The sequence below is a fragment of the Trichosurus vulpecula genome, chromosome 4 (genome assembly GCF_011100635.1).
Source record: "Trichosurus vulpecula isolate mTriVul1 chromosome 4, mTriVul1.pri, whole genome shotgun sequence".
NCBI lineage: Eukaryota > Metazoa > Chordata > Mammalia > Diprotodontia > Phalangeridae > Trichosurus > Trichosurus vulpecula.
The window spans coordinates 352,596,806-352,622,022 of NC_050576.1; positions in this window are offsets into that span (position 1 = coordinate 352,596,806).

The following is a 25,217-nucleotide window of genomic DNA, read 5'->3' on the forward strand; positions in this document are numbered from 1 at the left end:
AGGTTCCTTCCAGTTATGGTAGTCTATAATTTTCTTGTATGATTTTAATTGAATATTTTTTTATTTATTGATTTTTATTTAAAGTTATTAAAGTACATGTATTTACAATTATGAAATAAATTCTAATCATCCTACTATGAACAATCTTTACCTGTGATATATTTCTTATGGGCAGAGATTCTAAAGGGAATTATTTATTTGAGAAGAAAAACTATGCCTGCAGCAGAGAGCCTAATTAGCTGTAGCTGCTGTCTGACAGGAAAGATATAAACTAGACAATGTCAGTGATTATTGAGGGTATGGAATTCATGCTGAAGGATCTTGGAGGAAAGTAATGACTGTCTTTGAAAGAACAACTTGTGATATGCCTGTTTACCAACAACCATCTAGGATCCCCTACATGAAAAAGCTATGATAAGTCAGCGTGCTGAACAATATTATGCAAAAGCTGATATTCTCAAGCCATCATGCAACTAACTCATAAAATTGAAATTTGCCATGGTAACTATGAATTCTATTGAATATATATCCAGGTTTTTAAATGAGCTACATAAAAATTATGAGTCATTATTATTATAAATACTGATAGACATGGCAAATACTTCATATTTAACTATTCAAACACTTAATAAATATCACCCCAAAAAGGAAATGAATACAAGTTAACAACATATAGTACCCCTATTTCCTAAAGAAGTTAATTGATACTAAGCAACAGCTACAATGAAGGCAAAAGAGCACAGAGAATTTATTATTTTTTCCCCAGCCATGATTCCCTTGTCAAGAATAAAGACTTGGCAAAAATGGGCAATATCAGTTTAGAATAAAAATTAATTTGCAAATTAGTGTGATGGAAGATTGTAGACTTTAGCATGAGTTTATAAATTAGTCAGAAAACTTGGAGGGGACAAAGTGGTTTGCAAAGAACTTAATATAAGACCCAATTAAGCCAGATCATCTCCAAATCATTTAATTAGCAAAACTGAAAGAGAACAATAAGTAGATGGAATCTATTTGAAAAAAAAAAACCCTCCTACATCAATGAAAGTGGAATCATTCTGCTGGAATTCTGATATCACCATCCACATGGTACTAAATGAGGGAGAGGGATTATAGAGCAGTGGTAGAGTACTTCAGTGCACATCAAGAGGTTTGAATCTGCCTTACTCCAGAGATTTTATGGGCAGCCAGGTTAAGTGGACATGGTATTGGACTTATAATCAGGAACACGTAGATTCAAATACTACCTCAGTCAATTATGAGCTTTGACTATGGGCAAGTCCATTAATTTCATTGAGCCATAGTTTTCTCATTTATAACATTAGAGGATTATACTTTAATTGACGATAACATGCAACTCTAAATCTATGATACTATTGGCCATTTGCAACTCTTAATATATGATCTTATTATTCTATGAAGTAGTGATAATGCTAAAGAAATCAAAGAAAAGAAGATTAGTCATGTCAAACTAAGTATACATATCGGAAATTTGTTTTTGTGTGCAACTAGGAAGTAAGATATACAGGCAACATGGCATAAAAATCTATCTTGCCCTACAAGAAAGTAAGGGAAAATGGGATGGGGAGAGTGGGGTGACAGAAGGGAAGGTTGACTGGAGAATGGACAATCAGAATATATGCCATCTTGGAGTTGGGTGAGGGTAGAAATGGGTAGAAAACTTGTAATTCAAACTCTTGTGAAAATCAGTGCTGAAAATAAAAATATTAAATAAATAAATAACAAGAAAAATAAAAACAACTCAGGTACCATATCTCTCAGGTCATATTGGCTAAAATGACAAAACAGGAAAATGATAAATGATGGAGAGGATGTGAGAAAATTCAAACACTGTTACACTACTTTTGGAGTTGGGAACTGATCGAGACATTTTGGAGAGCAATTTGGAACTATGCCTATAGGCCTATAAAAATGTTCATGCCCTTTGACCCAGCTATACCACTTGTAGGGTTGTATTGCAAAGAGATCACACAAATGGGAAAAGGACTTCTATGTACAAAAATATTTATAGCAGCTCTTTTTGTAGTAGCAAAGAACTAGAAATCAAGGAGATCCCCATCAATTGGGGAATGGCTGAACAAATTGTGGTATATGTATGTAATGGAATACTATTGTGCTATAAGAAATGGGGAAGATATGGACTTCATAATAACCTGTAAAAACCTACATGATATAATGCTGAGCGAGCAGAGCAGAGCTATGAAAACATTATATATGACCAGAGATATATGGATTCTGTGATGACTAACCTTGATAGACTTAGCTCTTCTTGGCAATACAAGGTTCAAAGACAAGTCCAAAGGACTCATGAGGGAGATATCTAAATACAGATAAAGGACTATGGAGACTGAATTCATACTGAGGCAAAATGTTTGCTCTCCTGTTTTTTCTTTTGGTTTTTCTCTCACTTTTTTTTGTTTTTTTGTTTTTGTGTTTTTGGTTTTGTTTCTTCTTTCTCATGATTTATTCCATTAGTAATAATTCTTTACAACTTGACTATTGTGTAGAGAAGTTCAATGTGAAGTTATATGTAGAAGATACATCATATTCCATGCCATCTCGGGGAGGGAAGGGGGAGGGGGAACAAAATTTGGAAATCAGGTTCATGTGGAACTGAGTGTTGTAAACTAAAAATAAAAAATCTTAATAAAAAAAAACAATTCTGAGGTAGTACCTCAGATCAATTAAATTGGCTAATAGGAGAGAAAATCTAAATGACAAATGTTGGAGGGAATGTGGGAAAAATAAGACTTTAATGCTTTGTTGGTGGAGTTGTGACCTGATTCAACCATTCTGTGGAGCAATTTGGAACTATGCATAAAGACCTATAAAACTGTGCATACCCTTTGACCTAGCAATACCACTATCTGGATCTGCATTACAAAAGAAATAAAAAAAGGAAAAGGTCCTATATGTACACAAATATTTATAGCAGCTTTTTCTTTGAGCAAAGAATTAGAAGTTGAGGAGATGGCCATTAATTGGAGAATGGCTGTACAAGTTGTGGTATGTGATGAAATACTATTGTACTATATCTTATAAGAAGTTATAAGCAGGATGCTCTCAGAAAAACCTGGACTTTTGTGAGCTGATGCAAAATGAAATGTACTGTAAGATGATCAGCTGTGAATGACTTAGCTATTTTCAGCGATACAACTACACAAGACAGCTCTGAAGTACGTATGATGAAAATTGCTATCCATCCCCAAAAAAAGAACTAATGATGTCTGAATACAGATTAAAGCATATTTTTAAACTTTATTTTTCTTGTTTTTTTTTTCTTGTCTCTGTTTTCTTTCACAACATGACTATTGTGAATATGTTTTGCATGACTTCATATGTATAACCTATATTGAATTGCTTGCCTTCTCAATGGGGTGGGAGTAAAGTAGGATGGAAGGAAGGGAGAGTATGGAATTCAAAGTTCCAAAAACAAATATTTAAAATTGTTCTTATATGTTACTGGGAAAAATAAAATACTAAATAAAAGCTTAAAATAAATGAATAAATGAATGGATGAATAAATAAATAAAGCAAAAAAAGATGAAAATTAAAAGGTTGAGAGAATGCAAAATCTCTGAAAGTTAATGTGTTATGTATGTGTATATACATAGAATATGTGATTATAAATGTTAGCACTAGTATTCATTTAAGTATAAATTTAGATATAAATGTTTATATATGTATGACTGTGCGTGGAGAGCAAAATGTTGCATTCAGGGTTCTCTTTAAAAGAGAAATAAGTTATTTCTCCTAAATATGTAAAGATCATTTAATATTCTTGAATAAATACAAAGAGCAGAATTAACTTTATCCTATGGTCCTTTGCTTAAAAATATCAAAGTAGAGATGAAAGAGACTGCTGTATATTAATTTGTGTCCTTCTCATGGAGTATGTTTAATACAAACTCCAAATTAAAGAGGGATGCCTTATAGACACTAAGGTCTTCTTTATATTATTCTATGTATTTGACATTGTGTTAATAGCTTATGAAGTTCTGAAATACTAGAGTCCTCTGATATAAATAAAAACTCAGAAAAAAAAGCCTAAAAAGCTATTCAGGAAAAAAAAATAAAGTATATGGAGAAAATTTATTGTCTAGAGTAATCAATCCAGGAACAAACATTTACTAAGCTTCTATTATTTAGCAGAAAATGGTCAAAGCACTAAAGATACAAAGAAAAAAAAACAATAAAAATGGTTGTTGCCCTAATGGAGCTTCCATTCTATTAATAGAAAAAATACAAATAAAAAATGTACAAAAATCTATGAATAATAAATTCAAATTAAATTTGGGGATAAGTACCAGCATTTTGGAAAATCAGTAATGACTTCACATAGAAGCTAGAATAGGTATTGAGCTTTGACAGAATTCAAGGCTCTTAAGCTGTATTAGAGAGAAAAGTATACATTCAGGTGTAGAGAAATACTGCAAAGGCACAGAAGAAGGAAATGGAATTTTCCTGTGTGATAAATTTCAGGAAAGACAGCATGGCCAAACATGGAAATTCATGAAGGGGCATGAAGACTATAATGAGACTAAAAAGTTAGTTTATAAAAGTACAATGTAAAGGACTTTGAATGCAAAGTGAAACAAAAGAACTTATGCTTTATCATACAGATAATAAACAGCCAATAGTGTTTATTGAGCAATGGAGTCATATGATGTGACATTGCCTTTATTAATGCTTTATATGTGGTGGATTGGAGAAAATTGAGCCAGCGAAGTCAATTAGGAGGCAATTTTAATAAGCCATATGAAAAGTGATGGAGGCCTGAACTAAATAAGTGAAGAAACAGTGCAAATTTGAAAACTATTGAGGTAGAATCAATCAATAAGCTTTTATTAATAACCTACTATTTTCCAGGCACTGTACTTGACATATAGGATTTTTTAAATGGACATATTATGTATACACATTTAATATATGCATATTCATATTACATACTTAAATATGTATATATTTGTATATGCACATAAATATACGTATGCAATCTTATAGTATATACGTATACTTATATGTTATAAATTCACTAATGAAAGAAAGTAATTTTTGTTGAGAGAAAGATGCTGAGTAAAGTGCTGAGCAAGTGAGCAAGTGCTGAGTAAAAGTTCTGAAGGAGATATGGGAACCAAACAAGGAGGAAGTACACTCCAGATATGAGTGAGATCCAGTCGATAAATACAGAAATAGGATACAGAGTGTTTGTGAAGAATAGAAGGGAGATCTATTTGACTGGACCTTCAAGTGAGGGAAAGAGAGTAATGAATAATCACTATAATATTCAGATGAGGTTGTAATGGTCTTTAGAAGCCAAATAGATAAATTTATATTTGACCCTAAATTAATAGGGGGGCACATAAGATTTTTGATTAAAGGAGTTATAGGGTCAAAAATGAACTTTAGGAAAATCACTTCAGCATCTACATGGAAGATAGATTGGAATGGGAAGAGATTTGAGTCAAGGAAGGAAGCCTGGAGGCTAATCTAATAGAAATTGAAGTGATAAAGGCCTCAATTGCAGTGAAGACCACATAAGGAGAGATAAAGGAACAGATTTGAGACATGTCATGTGCATAGAAAGAAAATAAATAGTATTTGATTGGATATGTTAGATGAAGTAAAGGAACTGAGGATAACATTAAGGTAGCAAATCTGGGTAACTACAAAGATTGTAATGCACATTGCAGAACTAGGAAAAATAGCAAAATAGATGTGTTTTGAGGAAAATGAAATGGGACCTATTTTGAACATGAATTTGAGACGTTTAGGGACCATATAGTCATAGTGGTTGAAAATATGTGGATGGGTTATGGTTTGCAGCAATGCAAGGAGTATCCACATTAATGAGATTACTTTCCATTGAACTATGGAAATATTACATGAAATATTTATTTAAAAAGACAGTATGATATTCTATTTAAATTTCTATACTATAATGAAAACTTGCTAAAATGACAGAATTGATGATAATTGGCATTTATATGGCACTTTACATAGATTAACTAATTTGAAGCTCACAACAAATCTGTTGTGGAGAGATTATAAATATTATTAATCCCATTATGTGTGAAACTGAGGCTCAGTGAAGACAAGTGATGTACCATTGTTCACAGAGTTAGTATTGTCAAAGAAGGAGTTCGAACATAGATCTTTCAGTGACCAAATCTAGTCCTCTATCTGCCTTTAAAATTACACATTCATGTCAAAAGAGCAGAAATTAAAGCTTTCACAGTAATCTTTCATATGTTTGGGAGGAATAAGGGCATTTCATTTCATTTTTAAGGGATCTGCCCACAGCTAACTAAAAATAAATTTAACTAGCATCAATAATAACATTTTTTTTCTTTCAAAATGTGGTTCATTTCATATGCAGGGAGACAGAAATGGTAAAGAATTTGCTACATATCCTAGCGTCCTAGTGTAATTCTCAGCTGACCACAGGACCTCAATACAGAGCCCAGGATTATGAAGTAGGTTTTCTTGCTTCATGGGAAGTGAATTATGACAGACTGCCTCCTGTTACTGAATGGTTTGGCAAAAAATAAATCCAGAAGTTATTGACTTGAGTAATTGATTTCAGTTAAGACAAACAGACCAGTAAACAAAACAACTCATTCACTTGCAGTTGTAAACCTAGAATATTTTTAAAGGATTTTTAGATGAAAATATTAGAAAAATCTTTTTATTAAGTTCTATCTCAAATAGATCATTAAATTATTTTCCCTACTTTGGGTGAAAGAATTTTAAAGTTCTGAAAGAACAACAAATATGATTAAAAATGTAGCTCAAATGGGTTCTCTGAGGAAAGGGTTGTCTTCTTAAGAAAGAGAAACCTAAGGAGTCTGTAACTCTTTGTTTAGCTATTCCCTAAGTATTTAATAGGACTAAACCTGAATCATTGGAAGCTATCCTTTGTGTGAGATTTTCAGATCAATAGTTTCTCCAAACAACAATTTTATGGTCTGGGAAAGCTTTATTTTTTAACAGAATTTTGTTGAAATTCAGCAAGATCATATTTATCAATTTTTCTCATCTATATTGCCTATCTCTCTGTCCAAGTAGGAAATTAAACTAAGCTGGTATTGGCTTTTCCCAAAGGTAGGCTACTTGCTTCATAGTATCTTCTCTCCCAGTTAATTGGAAATTGATTCTTTGATGAGTTCTTATGGTTATCTCCTTTGATATAAATGTTAAATTGGTCAGCTTTTTTTTTAATTTAAATTTATTTATTTAACATATTTAGTTTTCAGCATTGATTTTCACAACAGTTTGAATTACAAATTTTCTCCCCATTTCTACCCTCCCCCCACTCCAAGATGGCTTATATTCTGGTTGCCCTGTTCCCCAGTCAGCCCTCCCCTCTATCACCCCCCTCCCCTCTCATCCCCTTTTCCCTTCCTTTCTTGTAGGGCAAGATAAATTTCTACTCCCCATTTCCTGTGTATCTTATTTTTTAGTTGCATACAAAAAGTTTTTTTGTTTTTGAACGTCTGATTTTAAAACTTTGAGTTCCAAATTCCCTTCCCTCTTCCCTTCCCACCCACCCTCCCTAAGAAGTTGAGCAATTCAACATAGGCCACATGTGTATCTTTATGTATAACCCTTCCACAATACTCATGTTGTGAAAGGCTAACTACATTTTGCTCCTTCCCAACCCATCCTGCTTTATTGAATTTTCTCCCTTGACCCTGTCCCCTTTCCAAAGTGTTTGTTTTAGATTACCTCCACCCCCATCTGCCCTCCCCTCCATCATCCCCCCCCCCACTTTTTTTTGATCTTCCTCCCTCTTCTTTCCTGTGGGGTAAGATACCCAATTGAGTATGTATGGTATTCCCTCCTCAGGCCAAATCTGATGAGAGCAAGGTTCACTCATTCCCCTGTCACCTGCCCTCTCCCCTCCTCCCACAGAACTGCTTCCTCTTGCCACCTTTATGTGAGATAATCCACCCCATTCTATATCTCCCTATCTCCCTCTCTCAGTATGTTGCTCTCTCACCCCTTAATTTCATTTTATTTCTTTTAGATATCTTCCCTTCATCTTCAACTCACCCTGTGTCTGCTCTCTCTTTTACATATATATATATATATATATATATATATACATATGTATATATGTATATATATATATATATGTATATATACATACACACACTCACACACACATATAGGTCAGCTTTTAATTTGCTGTTTTAAAAAAATCCTTTTTTTGAAAAATGGGCACAGTAATGATCCTCTAATTATTGGTGACATTTTTTTCCTCTAAGATTTATCAAAATAATTGCCTGTAGCTGTGCATTTTTTTCCAGTTAGTACCTAAATATTATATATCATAAAAATCAAATACTTTATACAATAAATGAATTTGGGGGGAGAGTATATTCCTCTATGAGAACTCTCACAATTTGATTTACTACTCTTCTTATACAAAAGAAATAATGTAAAGTGATACATAATTTATTTGGGAATTATTTTTTTCCATACCACTAGTTACTAAGACAATAATTCTAAACATGAAAATCTCTACAATTTCCCAAGAGCCCTAATATGTAGGCAAAGACAAAAAACTCAATTGTTTTACCCAGAAGAAGACCATTAAGGCCTTCACCAGGACCTATTCATTCTCATTCTACAAAAAAAATTCAAACAGGATTAATATATATATATATATATATATATATGTATATATATATATATATATATATATATATATATAGACTTATTTTACCATGCAGACACAGAGACTCAAGTATGTAAGTTTGTAGTCATTTAATAGTATTAGAATTACATACCCAATGATTTCTGAGACTTTAGAATCAGAGGACACGTATTTGAATTTCAGATTTACCAACTCCTTGTATGACATTATGCAAGTCACTTACCCTGTTTGACTCTCAGTTCCTCATCCATAAAATAAGGAAGTCATAGCTAATAACCTCTAAATTTATTTCCAAATATTAATCTATCATACAAAAATTAATTTATAACTCTATGGGATAAAGGTACATAATGAATTTATTGCCTTTCTATAATGCACTTATTTCTCTCCAGTTTCAATTTAGTTTGTATGCTTTGGAGTATTATCAGTCAGTTAACATAATTACTGAAATTCTCTCTTTCTCCAATCAACTTGGCCTCAAATCTATAATAAAACCAAGAAAATATTTTCTCTCATGGGGTGCTATCCTCCCTCATAGTCTCAAAGTATGAATCAATAGGCTTAGACGAAATCAATACGAATAGTCATATCATTTATGAGCAATATTAGCTAAAATATAAATTAAGATAAACATACAAATGTTCAAAGAGCAACACTTTGATCAGGTTCATAGACAAGCTTGAACCTTTTCCTCTAGCCTTATATCAGTAAGGCAACATTCATGACCTCAAGGATGACTATGAACCTGTTGAATGGTTCAGAATTTCAAAGTATAAGAAATTCTCTAGGTATAAGGCAGCAGAAGTATAACATTTATTTAGAAATGAGAGAATCCAATCCCAGGACCAGTAATTCCAATTCCATATAGTAGCAATAATATTCAAAAGCCAGAAAGCCCAACTCAATGTAGCAACAAGGAAATTATAATATAATATTATAGCAAGGACCCAAGTCATCCTGTAAGCTTCCCCTCTGCTAGGGCCTTCTTGTAAACAATCACTCATGAATCCTAACTCTCCATTTAGCACTATCTTCTGCAGCCCTGTAGACTCTGAGTTCCTGCTACTCCTCCTTGGGCTGAATTCCATTTCTTGTAGCCCTCTGCAGATTCTGCTCTTTGATCTCCACAACTCTCTTGTTCTGCCCTCTCTGCTCTGCAGTCTCTCCCAATGCTGGCTCCAAAGATGTATGCTCCTGAATTATGCCACTGTTATTTCTGCTGCTCTCAGTTCTGGGCTCTCTTTTTATGCAGTCCTAGCCACATCTGATTGCCTAGAACTCAGTGTGCATACCATGGCTCTGGTCTTAGCAACTCGCCTTAGGGACCTGAGGGCTTCTCACCCACGGTCAGATTAACTAGCAAAAGGGTGTGGGCCTGGAGCCTCACACCTAGTTAGTGAAAGTGTGTGAGCCTACCTCTAATCAGGCTTCCCTTTGTTGGCCCCACCTGAGGTCTATTCAATGGGCAGGAAAGATCTTTCACTTACTGATTGGCCTTACAAGCTTCCACTTTATTCTAAGGTCATCTTAACTAGGTTTGAGATTTAAACTCAGGGTAGGGATTTCCCCATTGTCAGGTCCTGGGAAAACAGAGGAAAGAAGAGAAATATTATTGATTGGACTTCTGCTGCTATTCCAAATATGATCTGCTTTCAGAGGCTATCTATTCTTGTCATTCACCTATCTTTTCTCCTTTTTGATCTCTAGTTCTCACACATATCTGTTAAAAAAAAATTTTCTTTCTACTTCCCTTATCTAGATTCCCAAAACATTAGTAGAAGTCAATTTCTCAAATACAGAAGAAAATCCCAGAATTCCAATCATGAGCTTTTCTGAATGCTCTTGAGCAGTGTAGCCCAAGGTTTAATAACCTCTGTGAATTTTGAACATCTTTCAAAGTCTCTGAAATGTAGGGTAATGAATTAAATTAGTCAGCAGTATAACTATTGATTTAGTGATGACCACAAGTCACCAAAATTTATAATATATACGATACACTATAAAAAGTCATATATATATATTTATATCATATTTGGGAAAAATATCAATGATAGTCAATTTTAAAGGGAAGTACAACAAAGCAAAAATGAATAAGCTTCAATTAACTAAATCATTAAATTAGATGGAATATCTCTCTTCCTGTGGATGTTGGAAAAATGAGGCATTAATGTTTTGGACACAGTCAAGTTCAGTCATTGTTTTAAAATAGCAAGAGGCTGAGATGGTATCTTTTCATGATCAGTCACATGACATCTTTGAACTGTTCTTTACTCATTTCATTCTCTTCCTCCTACAACTTACATCTCATTTTTTTTCCAAATCTGTCCCTTATTATTTTATTACTATTGTCTAATTCCATCTGTAAGTTGAATATGGGAAATGAAAGGAATAAAGATGAGATAATTGGACATAAATGAAGACAATATAATGAGAAATCAAAGGATAGGATGAAAAAAGTATAATGTTAAGGCTAATGCTTGAATTAATTTTAGTACTTTAGATAATATATTACACAAATTGTTATGCAAATTATCTGAGGGATATTCTCCAGATTTCTATAACAAATTATTTTCTTTTAATTCAATGTTGCTATTTTTCTACTCATTTGGATAAAGTTGTGTAGTTTGAAAATATACAAGTAAGACAGCAGACTGAAAAATTGATCTCTAATATGATCTCTAATATGCAAAAGTTTAAACTCGTCGGGGGCCTGGTATGAATGAGGAAGGGTTAGCTGAAAACCAATTCATGTCCAAGGGCGTAAAGTCTGATATCTCACCTACAGACTTTAGTGAAGCTGTGAGATTTGCTCTTCTGCACTTGCCCTAATTCTTGCTTGTTTGAGATTGGAGCATCATTACAGAAACTTATTAGTTCCTACCTAGGATTAAGGCTAATAAAATTAAAGAGAACCAAAAAAGATTCAATGGTAAAGTTCATGTGAGAGGAACCTTGGCAAAGAGTGACAATGAAGAAAACATATGGTTATTGCTGAAAGATGGAAGGAGATTGGACTTCACAGGAGGCAGAGTTAAATAAACTTTTTCTCCACAAGGCTTGCACTTGCCCTGCAAGGGATAATTCTATGGAGAAGTACATTGACTAGGGCAAAATCAGGGAGATTCAGCAGAACATGGAACAAAGAAGCTGTTAAAGATAGTTTAAAAAAAAGAATAAAAATCAAAGAATAACAATGAGACACAGCAGCAGGCTGGGGTAGTTGCAATTTATGTAAATGTGACTCCTAGGAGAGAACATGGAGTTTTAAAATTTTCTGACTACTATGAAATTCTTTATCTAAGTCAATGCTTTGTTTGTGAGGACTCCTCTAATTTGAGGAGGGGGGGAGTCTTTAAAATTTTATTTCACCTTCAAGGTGTTCTAAAGTCTTAACTGTTGGGGGTAAGGGTACAATAATTATGTGAGGTATAATGAATATCCTGATAGTGAATTCACCCCCTGAGCATATTCTATTAGTATTAATGCTGTGGTTTGTGGTAGTGATAGTGACAATGACAGTGTGGGTGCTAGTGTTGGTCAGTGGTATTTCTAGCATTGCTGTTACTTATAATATTAGTACTAGTGTTGATGTTGCCATCAGTGTTGGTGTTCATATTGGTAGTGGTATCAGTTCTGGTATTGATCCTGGTGTTGATACATCATAATACTGGAACTCGTGCTGGTGTTGCTACAGACTCTTATATTGGTAGTGGCCAAAGTAGGGAAGTTAGATGACATCTTGCTTCCCATTATCATTTCTAAGTTCTCTCCAGACTTTCATCACTCAGTAATTTTCATTCTTTGAGGTTCATGATATTAATATCTGCCACCCAATCAAATTTCACAGACCCCTTGCTTCCTCAATGAGTTCTCTACATTTACTTTCTCTACTTTTTTTCCTTCTTAAAATTCTGCCCTCATACTAGAGAACTTCAACTTACATGTTGGCTCTCTATCAAATATCTTAGCTACTCAGTTCCTCAATCTATTCATTTCCTATGACCTGCTCCTTCCCCCCACATTAGCCAAGAGCAAAGATGCTCATACCCTTGGTCTTGACAGTACTCACATACCTACCACTTCTGTGGTCAAGAATTCCAAGATTCCCTTATCCAACCATTATCTATTGGTTCTTCACCTCTCCCTCTATCTTCTCTTACCTAAATCTACTCTTCATTCATACCACAAACTCTAATGTCTTGACCCCTCAATTTTCTCCCAGGCCATTGCTTCTGCAGTAACTACTCTTTATTCCTTTCCCTATTGTGATCTCTCAGTGAACCAATTTAATGCTGTAATGTCTTTTCTTGAATCCTTAGTGCCATTATGTGATTGACTTTGCAACCTTATGCTTAAGATTCTTCTTACCACTTTCTACCTTTGGTCCTACGCATATCCTGATGAATGAAAATTGAGAAAGTTACACAATTGTTCTGATTGGTCCAATGCAAATTTATGTTACATAAACTCAAATGGCTACTTACTGCTCCTCAGCAATCCTACCATACCTGACTTATCATCTCTACCCCACTCTTCAAAGAAGCTCTTTTAAACATTTTCATCCCTCTTCAAACCTCACATGGCTTCCTCTTCTTTCACACTCTCATCTGAGAAACCTATCTCATATTATACAGAATATATTAAGTCCATTAAATGTGAACTTCCTCTTCTCCTTTCTTCCTCATCTCACATCACTCATATGTCTTCTTCCATTATCTCCTCCTTCACCCCTGTCTCACATGAGGAACTTGCTTTACTCTTTACCAAGACTGACCCCTCCACCTGCTCAAACAAACCCGTTACATCCTGGCTCCTTCATCAAATTGTCCCCTATGTCATCACCACCCAATCAATTTTAACTGAAGAAGATATTTTAAATGGCATTAAGCTTTGCTCCAATAACAAAATGATTGGTGCTAATTCTACTCCAGCTGAGATTTACAGCATTGGGGACACACAGTTCATGCAAAAGTTGACTAAAATCTTCCTCATTATACGGCAAGAGGAGGTTATCTCACATGAGATAAAATGCCTTCATTGTCCAACTCTGTAAAGGAAAGGAAAATAGATTGTGCTTTGACAATCACAGTGTGTGTGTGTGTGTGTGTGTGTGTGTGTGTGTGGGAAGGGGTTTTCTTTTAGTCATTGACAGCAAGATTTTTGCCAGAGTCCTCCTTAATAGTCTGATCCTTCACCTGGAAGATGGTCAACTGCCTGAGAGGCAGTGTTGCTTCAGAAAAGGCCAAGGAATGGTCAATATGGCATTTGCTGCCTGACAACCCCAGGAGAAATGCCAGGAGCAGAACAAAGGTCATTACACAATGTTAATCTACCTGACCAAGGACTTTGGTACTTTCAGTTTTGAGGTCTTGTGGAAGACCATGGAAAATTTGGTTGCCTGGAAAGTTCATCAGTATTGTACATCAGTTTCATGATGGCATACTTGCAAAGGGGCTCAGTAATAGATGATGTTTTCATGCTTTTTCAGTTTTAAATGGAGTCAAACAGGGCTATGTTTGCTCCTATGATTTTTAATGTGATTTTTCTTCCTTTTTTCTTTTGTTAATTTTTTTTAATTTTAAACAAATACAAAATAAAGAGAATTTAATATTGCCTTGTACACAGCAGAACATGGGAGAGGATTCAATATAAAGCAATAAATTTCCATTTCAAGAAAGCCTGTATAGTAAATACTACTCATTGTATTCAAAACTGTCAAGCTTTTCTTTGCTTCCATGCAGGTTTCTTTTGTTCTCTGTTATGCACTTTTTACATTTTTTTTCTCTTTCCCTGCCCTTACCCAAAGAAGGCTATAATTAACTGTGGACATATATGCATTTGCATATGCACAGATATGTATACATACATGTACAAACATATACACATACATAAGTACACATATGCATAGATAGTTATAATCATACACATATACGTAAGTTTGTACCATGCTTATCTCCACCCATCATCTGTTTCTATGAAGGTGGACAGCATTCTCCTTCATCAGTCAAAGACTTTTCATGCTTTTCTGGTTCAACAAGTTCATCATTTCCACAGCAACATTCCAACCCAATCACATTCTATCAGAGATTGTTCATAAAAGCCTCTTCCCAATTTTCTGCATTCCATTTTTAGATACAAATGTTTTATTTATACAAGAAAACTTTAAAATAATCAAAATTATCCATTTAGCACTTTAACAATGCTCTCACCTTATAATACAGTTTAATATCTCATACTACTGAATCTGTTTCCTTTACATCTTTCTTTCTCTGGTCATTTTGAAGTTTCTGACCCTTTGTTCTTCCAAATGAACTTTATTATTATTTTTTCTAAGTCAGTAAAATAAAATTTTAGTACTTAATTGGGATGGCATTACATAAATAGATTAGTTATGTAAAATTTTCATTATTTTTATTATATTGGTTTTACCTACACATGAACAGTAAATGTTACTTGATTTATTTAGATCTTAGTTTATTTGCATAAAGAATGTTTTATGTTTATGATTGTATAGCTCCTGTGTCTGTTTTGGCAGTTATACTCTCAGGTATTTTATACTGTCTAGTTGTTTTAAATGGCCTAAAACAATATTTGATAGTATGCCTAATATATAGTATGGCTTCCCTATTTTTCTCTTTGGATTAAATCTTTATTAGTTTCAACTTTGTCTGAGATCATGATTGCTACCCGTGCTTGTTTATGTAATAAATTCTACTCCTGACTTTTTAAAATGGTTTTGGGTATCTCTCATTTTATAGCACTTCCTGAAAAAACATATTGTTGAATTCCAATTTTTAGTCTCCTACCTATTTCCACCCTATAGGTAAATTCATCCTATCCATATTCTAAATTATAATTACTTATTATATATTTTCCTCATTCCTATTTTCTCTCACTGTCCTTCTCATTCTATTCCTATCTTTCCTCTCTCCTCCATTTTACCCTACCCACCCTTCCAAGAATTCCTCCCTTACCCTCCATGTTTTTCCATCTTAACCCATTCCCCATGAGGGTAGTGTTTCAGCACTATCTGCTCTCCCCACTGCTACCTTCTTCTGCATCTTTTTCCCCTTTTTTGCTTTATTTGTATCAGATAATTGTTCTTTTTTTGTCTCTCCCTACATAATTTTTAACACTCATTCCATCATACTCAGCGATCAAGCCTTTCTTTCATAATACCTCAATAAAAATGACAATCATAAAATAACTGATAATATTTTCAAATCTAAAAAGTAAACAATTTGATATTATTGGCTCCCTTATAATTGGTTCTTACTGCTTATTTTTTGTTTCTCCTGAGTTTAATGTGTCAAATTTTTCCTTAAATTCTGCTGTTTTTGTCATAAATTCCTAAAAATCTTTCAGTTTGTTAAACCTCCATTTTTTTTTCCATTAAGGACCATATTCAATTTTGCTAGGAACTTACTGGGTAACTTTGCTGGGTAACAGTTATGACACTTGGTCATAAGTCTAGCTCTTTTGCTATAAGAAATAAAGTCCATGGTCTTTCAATGTAGTAGCACTAGGTCTGTGTAAACCTTATTGTAGCTTCATGATATTTTTTTCTTGTTGCTTCCAGTATTTTCTTTTTAACCTGTGAGCTTTTAAACTTGGCATTGAGATTGCTGAAAGCTGTCCTCCTGACATCTCTTTCAGGTAGTGATCAGTGGATTATTTTCTATTTCTGCTTTGTCTTTTTGTTCTAGAACTTCAGGACAATTTTCCTTAATAATTTCTTGTAATATTGTATCAAAATCCTTTTTAAATGATAATTTTCAGGCAGTCTGACTATTCTTACATTATTTCTCCTTGATTTGTTCTCCAGATGAGTTGTTTTTATGATAAGATCTTTCACATTCTCTTTATTATTTCATTCTTTTGATTTTTAAAATTATTTTTTGTGTTTTAGAATGTCATTAGCTTCCCTTTGCCCTGTTCTAGTTTTCAAGGAATTATTTTGTTCCTCAAGTTTGTGATTCTCTTTTTCAAGTTGGTTGAATTTATTTTCATAGTTTTCTTGATTATCTTGGATAGCTCTTATTTTTATCCTTAATTTTTTTCCTCAATCTTTCTTACTTGATTTTAAAATCCTTTCTAAGTTCTTATAAGAAATCTTTTTGTGCTTGAGACCATTTGACATTTCTCATTGAAAAAAGATTAGCTTACTTTAAGCTCCATTATCTTCCTCTGAATATGAACCCAGATCTTCTCTATCCCCATAGTGGCTATCTGTGCTTGGGTTCTTTCTACTTTGCTTACTCATTTATATTTTTTTTATTGTTATTATTTTTAGCAGCTATTAGTATGATTATGTTATAATTCTGAAGTATAGGGGAATAATGCCCCAAGCCTTGGTCTGTCCTAGGGTTCAATCATGGGCTCTCCTCTCCACTTTTAAGCCATGGCTAGAGCCCTTGGTCATGCTGTCCCACAAATGATTTCCTTCCCTATACCTCAGGTGGTGGCAAACTATAGCTTTCCTCTCTTCCCTGGAACTGAAATCAGGGACTCTGGTCTCCTTCATGTTTCCAAAGCCAACAGTTTCCCCACCACTCTGCTACTGCACTCATCAAGTGTGCACTAGCTCTTTCTCTCCCATAGCAGCAATCCAGTTCAGGATTTCTCTGATCTGCCCATCTGTGTTTGGCATCCCTCTGCAGTAGAAAGTCCTTCAATCTCCTCCTGCCCAGCTGTCAGAACCTCACATTGTCTGTGAAATGAAAATTTCTAAGGCTGAGGCTGCCTGCCAACCCCAGCTGCCCCCAGGGCTTATTGTAGATTCTGCAGAGTTAGACTGGATGTGTTTGTACGTCACTCAGGCAGAATATCTGCTCCTGGGGGTCAGGCCTGTCCTGGGGTCTTCTCAAGTTGACCTAGGAGAACAACTTCTTTACCCTGTTTATTTCTGCTGCTCTGAGGTGATGTTCTGTCTTATTTTTGTGGAGAGCTGAAGGTTTTCTGATCTACTCTGCCATCTTCCTAGAATCCTCCATAATGATTGTTTTCCATGATGTTGTTGTATGCTTTCATTAAGGATTAAAAAAGCATCAATTTACTGAAAGTAAATTATTTAACTTGAGAAGACTACAAACCAAGTATAAAGTGAAGGCAATGGTGGTGTATGACTTTGTATTCACAGATGACTGTGCATTCAATACAGCCTCTGAGACTGAGATGCAACAAAGTATGGATTGATTTGCTGATGCTTGTGCTAATTTTGGCCTAAAAGTTAACATCAATATCTCTTCTATTCTTTGTCAAGGCATTTAGACTCCTTGAAAGGGTCATCTACTAAATGTCCTTACTCCTTTTATTCTCTCATTCTCTTCTTAGTCCCTTTCATTCTGGCTTCTGACTTTATGATTTCACCAATTCTGCTTTCTCCGAAGTTACCAATGATCTCTCAGTTGCCAAATCTAATAGCTTTTTCTCAGAACTCATTCTCCTTGAACTCTCCAGTCTTTGACAATGTGTATCGCCCTCTCCTCTTTGAATTTCTTCTCTGTAGGTTTTTTTTTTTGGAGCATCACTCTCTCCTGGTTCTCCTACCTATATGAGTGCTCCTTCTCAATCTCCTTTACTGGCTCCTCCTCCAAATTCCACTCCCTAATCATAGGTGTCCCACAGGATGCTATCCTGGGCTTTCTTCTCTCTTCTCTCTATACTACTTCACTTGGTGATCTCATCAGTTCTTTTGTACTTAATGACCATCTCTATACTAATGACTCAAATCTTTCTATCCAACCCTAACCTCTTTGCTAACCTTCAATCTCACATATCCAACCACTTTTTCAACATCTCAGATTAAGTGTCCAGTTGACATCTAAAACTCAACATGTACAAAATTGAACTTGTAATCTCTTCCTTTAAACCTTCTCCTCCTCCTAAAATCCATATTATAATTGAGAGCAATAACATTATTTCAGTCCCTGTATCAGTAAGGCAAAAATAACAATGTAGATGATGATTGTCAAAATGCCTATGTAGTTCTGTATTGCAAAGTATGAGAGACTCTCCACAAAGAAAGCAGAAGTATAACATTTATTCAGCCACCAGAGAACCATATCCCATAACCAAATGTTCAGCTCCCACAGCCAGTTAGCCCGCTTCATCATACCATCAAGGTACTTAAAACACAATATCACAACCTGGAGCCCCTGCATCCCAAAACCTCTCCAATCCCCTTCTGGGGTCTTCCGCCAAACAAACACACAGTATGGATAAGTCCCAGTCTATTCAGTTCTAACTATCACGATGGCCATTAGCAGCCATTAACAAGCCATAATTGCTCTCTCCCCCCCCCCCCCCCCTCTCTCTCTCTCTCATTCTCTCTCTGCATTTTCTTCTGACATAACATCCTTTTCCTGTCAGGAAGCTACTCCCACCACATGTAACTTTGGCTTCTTGTGATGTAAGCAGGTCACATGGCCTGTTAATGGGTGGGAAAGATCTTCAAATCTAAATAGCAACTACATTCAGCCCCAAGATCTTTCTTGCCCATTACATAGGGCAATATGAATTCTAGGATAACTTGCTTCAACAAAACTTTACACAACTGTATAAGAGGGATAACACAAGAAAAATATATAAAACAGTGTCGTCATTGTCCCCCTCAAGTGAATGGGGCTCAAAATCTTGAGGTGGGGGGGAATCTCACCCTCCATAGCTTCTTCCTGCTGAAATTGGACATAGAGCTGTCCCTGTCCCAAAAGATAAAGAGTCTTATTTGAGAGGTCAGTTCTTTAGCAAGGTGGCATCTGGAACTCAGTTGACTCCAGGTCCAAGGATGACACATCACAGTTGTGAAACTATTTCAATAACCTGCTCATGAGTTTGCCTGTACCAAATTTTTACTCATTTTTGGCCATCTTCCATTTAGCCATGAAAGTGATTTTTTTGAAAGTTCAGGTTCAACTATATCACTCACCCACAGTCTCTATTCCCCTAATCATCCTACTCCCAGAAAACTCCAGTGACTCCCTGTTATCTCTAAAATCAAATATGAAATCCTCATTTTTTGCATTGAAATCCCTTTGCATGCTTCCTACATCTTGTTCTCTGATATGTACTCATAATTGTCCCTTATGCCTAATTAGGGCCTACCTCCTTTGACAGAATTTTCTTGTCATTTTGAAACATCAACATGACATCTACATGAAATCTAGTACTATCAGACTTGGTAGGTGTCTTGAGACCACACTAGTCATATACCCTGGTTGGCTGACCACATTTCCATAAAAGTTTGAGTGAGACTTCAGCTATCAAAGTTGAATCTAAGTGCTAGTGTGTTCTTATTGATATTCTTTCTATACAATAGCTAAGTAAATCCCTTAAAAATATTCAATGACCTATAAATATTTCATTTTGTTCAAATGTCTAATACTAACAGGTGCTTTCAGGTCCAACCCTAACATCCTGACATTCCATAAAGGTCTAATTTTCCCTTAAAAATCAGGTCATCTGTCCCTGAAACGTGATTGGTCCAGGCAACTAGGGCTCAAGATTATGGTATGAAAAGGCAAGCACATGAAGAATCCGTGTCCCTTAGATTTGATGGGTATGCCACTGCCATTGAATTAATACAGTCTTCTGATTTAACACACTCTTATGATTAAACACATTACCTCACATCAATTGATGTGAGTGTTATATCTACCTGAACCAGCACAATTCATTTCCTGAGTGTCCTGACTATACTGTTGTTAAATTTGTTTTTATTAAGTGCTGAATAGTCTCCAAGTGTCTTAATTAATTCCAGTCTCCAACTCAAACCACCCAAGTGGCCTGAGTCAAGGCTGGTCAAACACAATTGCTAATACTCCACAGGATTAAATCAGAATGACCGCTTGATTATTCTGGCTGATAACTAGGTGCTAGATGGAGATCATTGTCTAATCCTTAGAAATTCAGTCTCAGAGTTAGGCAAATACAGATTCATGTCTGAAACCTTTCACATATCTATCACCCTGGGCAAATGTCTTATCTGCTCAGTGCAAGTGGCAATAGTGGAAGACTTTAAATTACACAACACTTGCTGATCAGCAAAGGTAGAGAGAGTTTCCTGACTGGAAAATACTTAAGCTAATGAAATTACAAGTCTTCAAATAGAAAACAAAGTAAATAAGCAAATTAACTATCTAACAAGGTAGCTAAGCTCAGTTGTTTCTAACTGGAATAAATATAAAAATGATCATTACCCTCTGTCACTTCTCTTGGCAAAATGCTTCTTATCTTGTCCTACTTAAAACTTGGTATAATAGGAAATCTAGAAAGAGGATTATTCATTGATTCATTCATTTTTATATACAATTATCTATTATATTTATTTATACATGATATAATATTTAATATTATTTATTCCATAATATTGTATATTATATATACACATTATTTAGAAAGGGCAAATTAACTCAATTGTAATTTACTGTATTCTATTGTTTCTGTTCATGTCAAACATACTCCCCCACCCTCCACAAAATGTAGTAAATGATATAGGGTAGCTTGGTGGCATAGTGAATAGAGAGCACTGGAGTTAGGAATATTTGAGTTCAATCCAGCTTTTGTTTCTTACTTGTCATGCAAGCTTCATCAAGTCATTTAACTTTCCTATCTGAATTTTCCCATCTCTTCAATAAGGAAAACAACATCACTTAACTTCCAGGGATGTTCTGAGGGTCAAATGAGATGAAATTTGACAAACACTATATAAAAGACAAATCATTATATAAATGCTAGTTCTTAAGACATCCTGCTCTTCCTCATTCTTCACCTATGATATGGAACACTGGGCTAATGAAACTGTAATATACTCAAAATTTTAATTTAGTCATAACCTCTCAGATATTCCATGAATTATTAGTCTAATACTATATTCAACATACCTTACTGGTATCATAGACTAACATATGCTAATACAAATATGGCTTGGTGGTGGATGGTAGGGGAATGAGAAGAACTGGTTCCACCATTCATCCAATGAAAGTCATTGAATTGTTAAATTATTATAAAATTTATAGCTTATTTGCTAATAAGGAGCAGTAAGATAATAATAGCTCATGAATGCCCTTCAGGGTTATTGATTTTGTATATAGCTGATTGTTGCCTCATAAAGAAAATTTCTAATGGCAATACAATTTTATGCACAAATAACTTTATCAAGAGCTTGTGATATATATTATCTATTTAATTTACTCCTACAATGCTCCAAAAAGAGTTACTACTCAGGGCATTAGTGTTTGTGAATATAGAATACAATTAAACTCACAGTCACAAATACTATGAGGAATTCTAGTCCTAGGGAACTGGTAATAGGACTAAAGAGGCCAAAGCACTACAGGTACATTTCCTTAGCATACCTATTCCATGGAAGGTTGGCAGTGAGAATGAGTCTTTTGAGAATTCAACTGACAATTCTAAAGAAATGAAAATGAGGTTTTAAAGAAATCATTTAAATTCAGTCACCTGTGAAATCAATATTTTGAAGCCCAAGGGAGAACACAGAAAAGGCACTTCAAAAAATATGGAGAAGAAGCAAGCTCATGGGAAAAATCATTTTTTTCATACTATACTATTTCCTCACTCATATGAAGTTTAACCTATAATTGAAGATGTAGTAAATATGGGCAGAAAAATTTCAATAAGTGGAATTTTCTCAAAAACTGTGGAAATTTTTCAAGAAATGAGCCATTTGTTCCCTTTGGACTGCCACAACTGCACCATGTGAAAACAGTCCCTCTGTCACACCTGCTTTCCCTTCTCAACATACCTACAGTGTCCCATAAGGGCATTCATTCTCCACAAATTATCAAAGAGACAGTTATTGACTGAGGTTCTGGTTCACAATTTTATCTATGAACCATTATTCAGAAAAGAGGAATAGCTGCTGAAAAACAATCATTATTTTTCAAAAACATGTAATTCTACTTATAGGAAGATCCTTGCACTATTCCCTGATTTCTCACATGTAGATTTATTGAAAGTGGCAAGAAAGGACCTCATACAAAGTTTTGATTTGGCCACTTGAATTTATCTCAATGATGCCTCATATATCAAGCAGCTGATATACAATCTAAAAACTTTGAATTTGGTTCAGGAAATTAAGCTCCTATCTATAGGTGATGTGAGGTCTTTTGAATCCTGTCTCATCATTGTGTCGACCAGGAGAAATATAGACCAAGGAAAGCAATGAAGCAATATATGCTATGCATTCAGAAGCTATCCTTGTTAGTAATCACTGGTTTCAAAAGAAGGATAGAATAGAAGAAGAGTTCCTTGAGTAAAATATATACTGGTCATACCTACTTGGGTTACAAATGATCAAACCTAGGCACCACTTTTTGAATTTGGTGAAGAAAAAATGGTGCACAGTGACTTTTAGAAAAAATAAGAAAATCCTAAGGTGGACATGTAGCTATTTGGCCATTTCTTATATCTTCCACTTCATAAAATGACAACTTAGTTGCATTTCCATGAGGAAAGCAAGTTCTTTTAAGATTGGATGTGTGTGTGTGTGTGTGTGTGTGTGTGTGTGTGTGTGTAGACAGAAAGAAAGTAGAAGACGGAAAGATAGATATACTTATATACAGGTTAAAAGATTTTGAGAGAGAGAGAAAGTGAGATTGAGAGAGAGAATATAAATTATAGCATTCAATAGCAGGAAAGAGACCAACAAAATATGTGTGCCATGGTATGTAGAATAATGCTTGTAATTCAAGAGTTGCACATGTGAGACCATTTCATAAAGGAAAAATCTTTATCTCCTTTCCACAAGGATGTGGAGATTGTTGTATATGTGAGTGTCTGCTGCAAATATAATTCTTTTTAGCTTTGATAATGCTCACATCATCAAAATGCTAACATAATAGTAACTAATATATGTGTGCATAAATGAGTGAATTTGCATATATACTTGCTCATATAATTCTAATAAATACATCTAATGTAATTTAAGCATAATATTATTTGCTTATTGCTCCTCATGTGATCCAGAATTATAGCATTTTATTTAGATATAGATACCTACATACATATGTGTGTTATAATTCTGTATGGCATATTTCACAAAATATGTATGGTTCTGTATACACATATGCAAATATATGAGTATATGTGTATATATATATATATATATACATATATACATATATGCATGTGTCTAAGGAGAGAGGAGATAGATAGTTAGATAGATAGAGAGAGAGAGAGAGAAGAGAGTTTCACAGAAGATATCTCTATCTCTTTCTGTCACAAAAAGACATAAATTTGGTTTATAATTTGAGCAATATAGTCACGATGAACAGGAATGAAAAACAGAGGGATTATCAGTGAGGTCTGTCACTGGAGATTGTAAGAAATTAGTAGTTAATTCCCAGAATTAATGTTGGAACTAGGGTTATGTGAAAGTGACCTAAAAGAACAGTCAGCCTATTTGTTTTGCCCATCATGAAAGCTGATTCAAAGTAATGAATAATTAATTATGGGGAAGGTGGCCATTAATGTAGTCACAAATGCTAATCGACATTCTCAAATTAACTTTGCTAATTAGTGAGGTTATATAATATTGATGCAGAACTTTGAAGGTATGCTTAGATTTCTTTCTTTCTTTAAAAATGAGGGAAATTGAGGTGGAGCCAAGATGGTAGAATAAAGGCAGGGACTTGCCTGAACTTTTGCCCAAACTCCTCCAATCTCCTTTTAAAAATGACTCTAAACAAATTCTAGAGAACCCACAAAAGAAAATGGAGTGAAACAAGCAGCCCATGACAACTTGGAAGGTCAGTAAGGAAGTTCTTTTGTACCAGGGTGAGAAAAAAGCCTAGTCCAGTGCAGGTCATGCCAGCACAGAGACAGGTCCAGAAACCAAGGAGCATGTCTTGGGGTGAAAGAATTGGTGGCAGTACTGGCTGTTTTTAGACCTCTCAGGGCACAGATGCCAAAGACAACTTAGAAGGTGAACAGGAAAAGTCTGTTGTGCCTGGGTGAGAGTAGAGCACAGTCAAACATAAGCCATGCCAGCACAGGTTGGGCCACAGAAAACCAGAAACAGGCCTTGTGAGTGACTGAATCAGCAGTGGCAGTGACAGTGGCTACTTCCAGAGCTCTCAGCTCACAGACAGTAAGAGGGTCAAGCAACTGGTGAGAAGGAGATTACAGGGGTCTTATTGCTAGTACTGAGGGAGGACTCTGTTGCTTTGCCCATGCTTGCATCTGCATCAGAGTCCTGGGTGGCAAACCCAGGGCAAGGAGGACTATTATCATAGCAGAGCTGGTGAATACAGTGAAACAGGGACCCTCCTCACAGTTCCAGGGAAGAAAAGAATGCTTGTGGTGACTCAGAGATAAGACGACAGGCTCAGAGAGTAGTAAACACCGCTTCTTATATCATACAACCTTGGATGAACTGAAAAGTTACAGGTCACTAGACGTATCTCTGAAAATAGCTGCATGAAACCCCTGAAGCTTTGGACAGTGCATGCTCTACCCTGGAAGCAGAACTCTACTTTAAATAGTTAAAAAGTGAAGTAATAGGCTGTGAAAA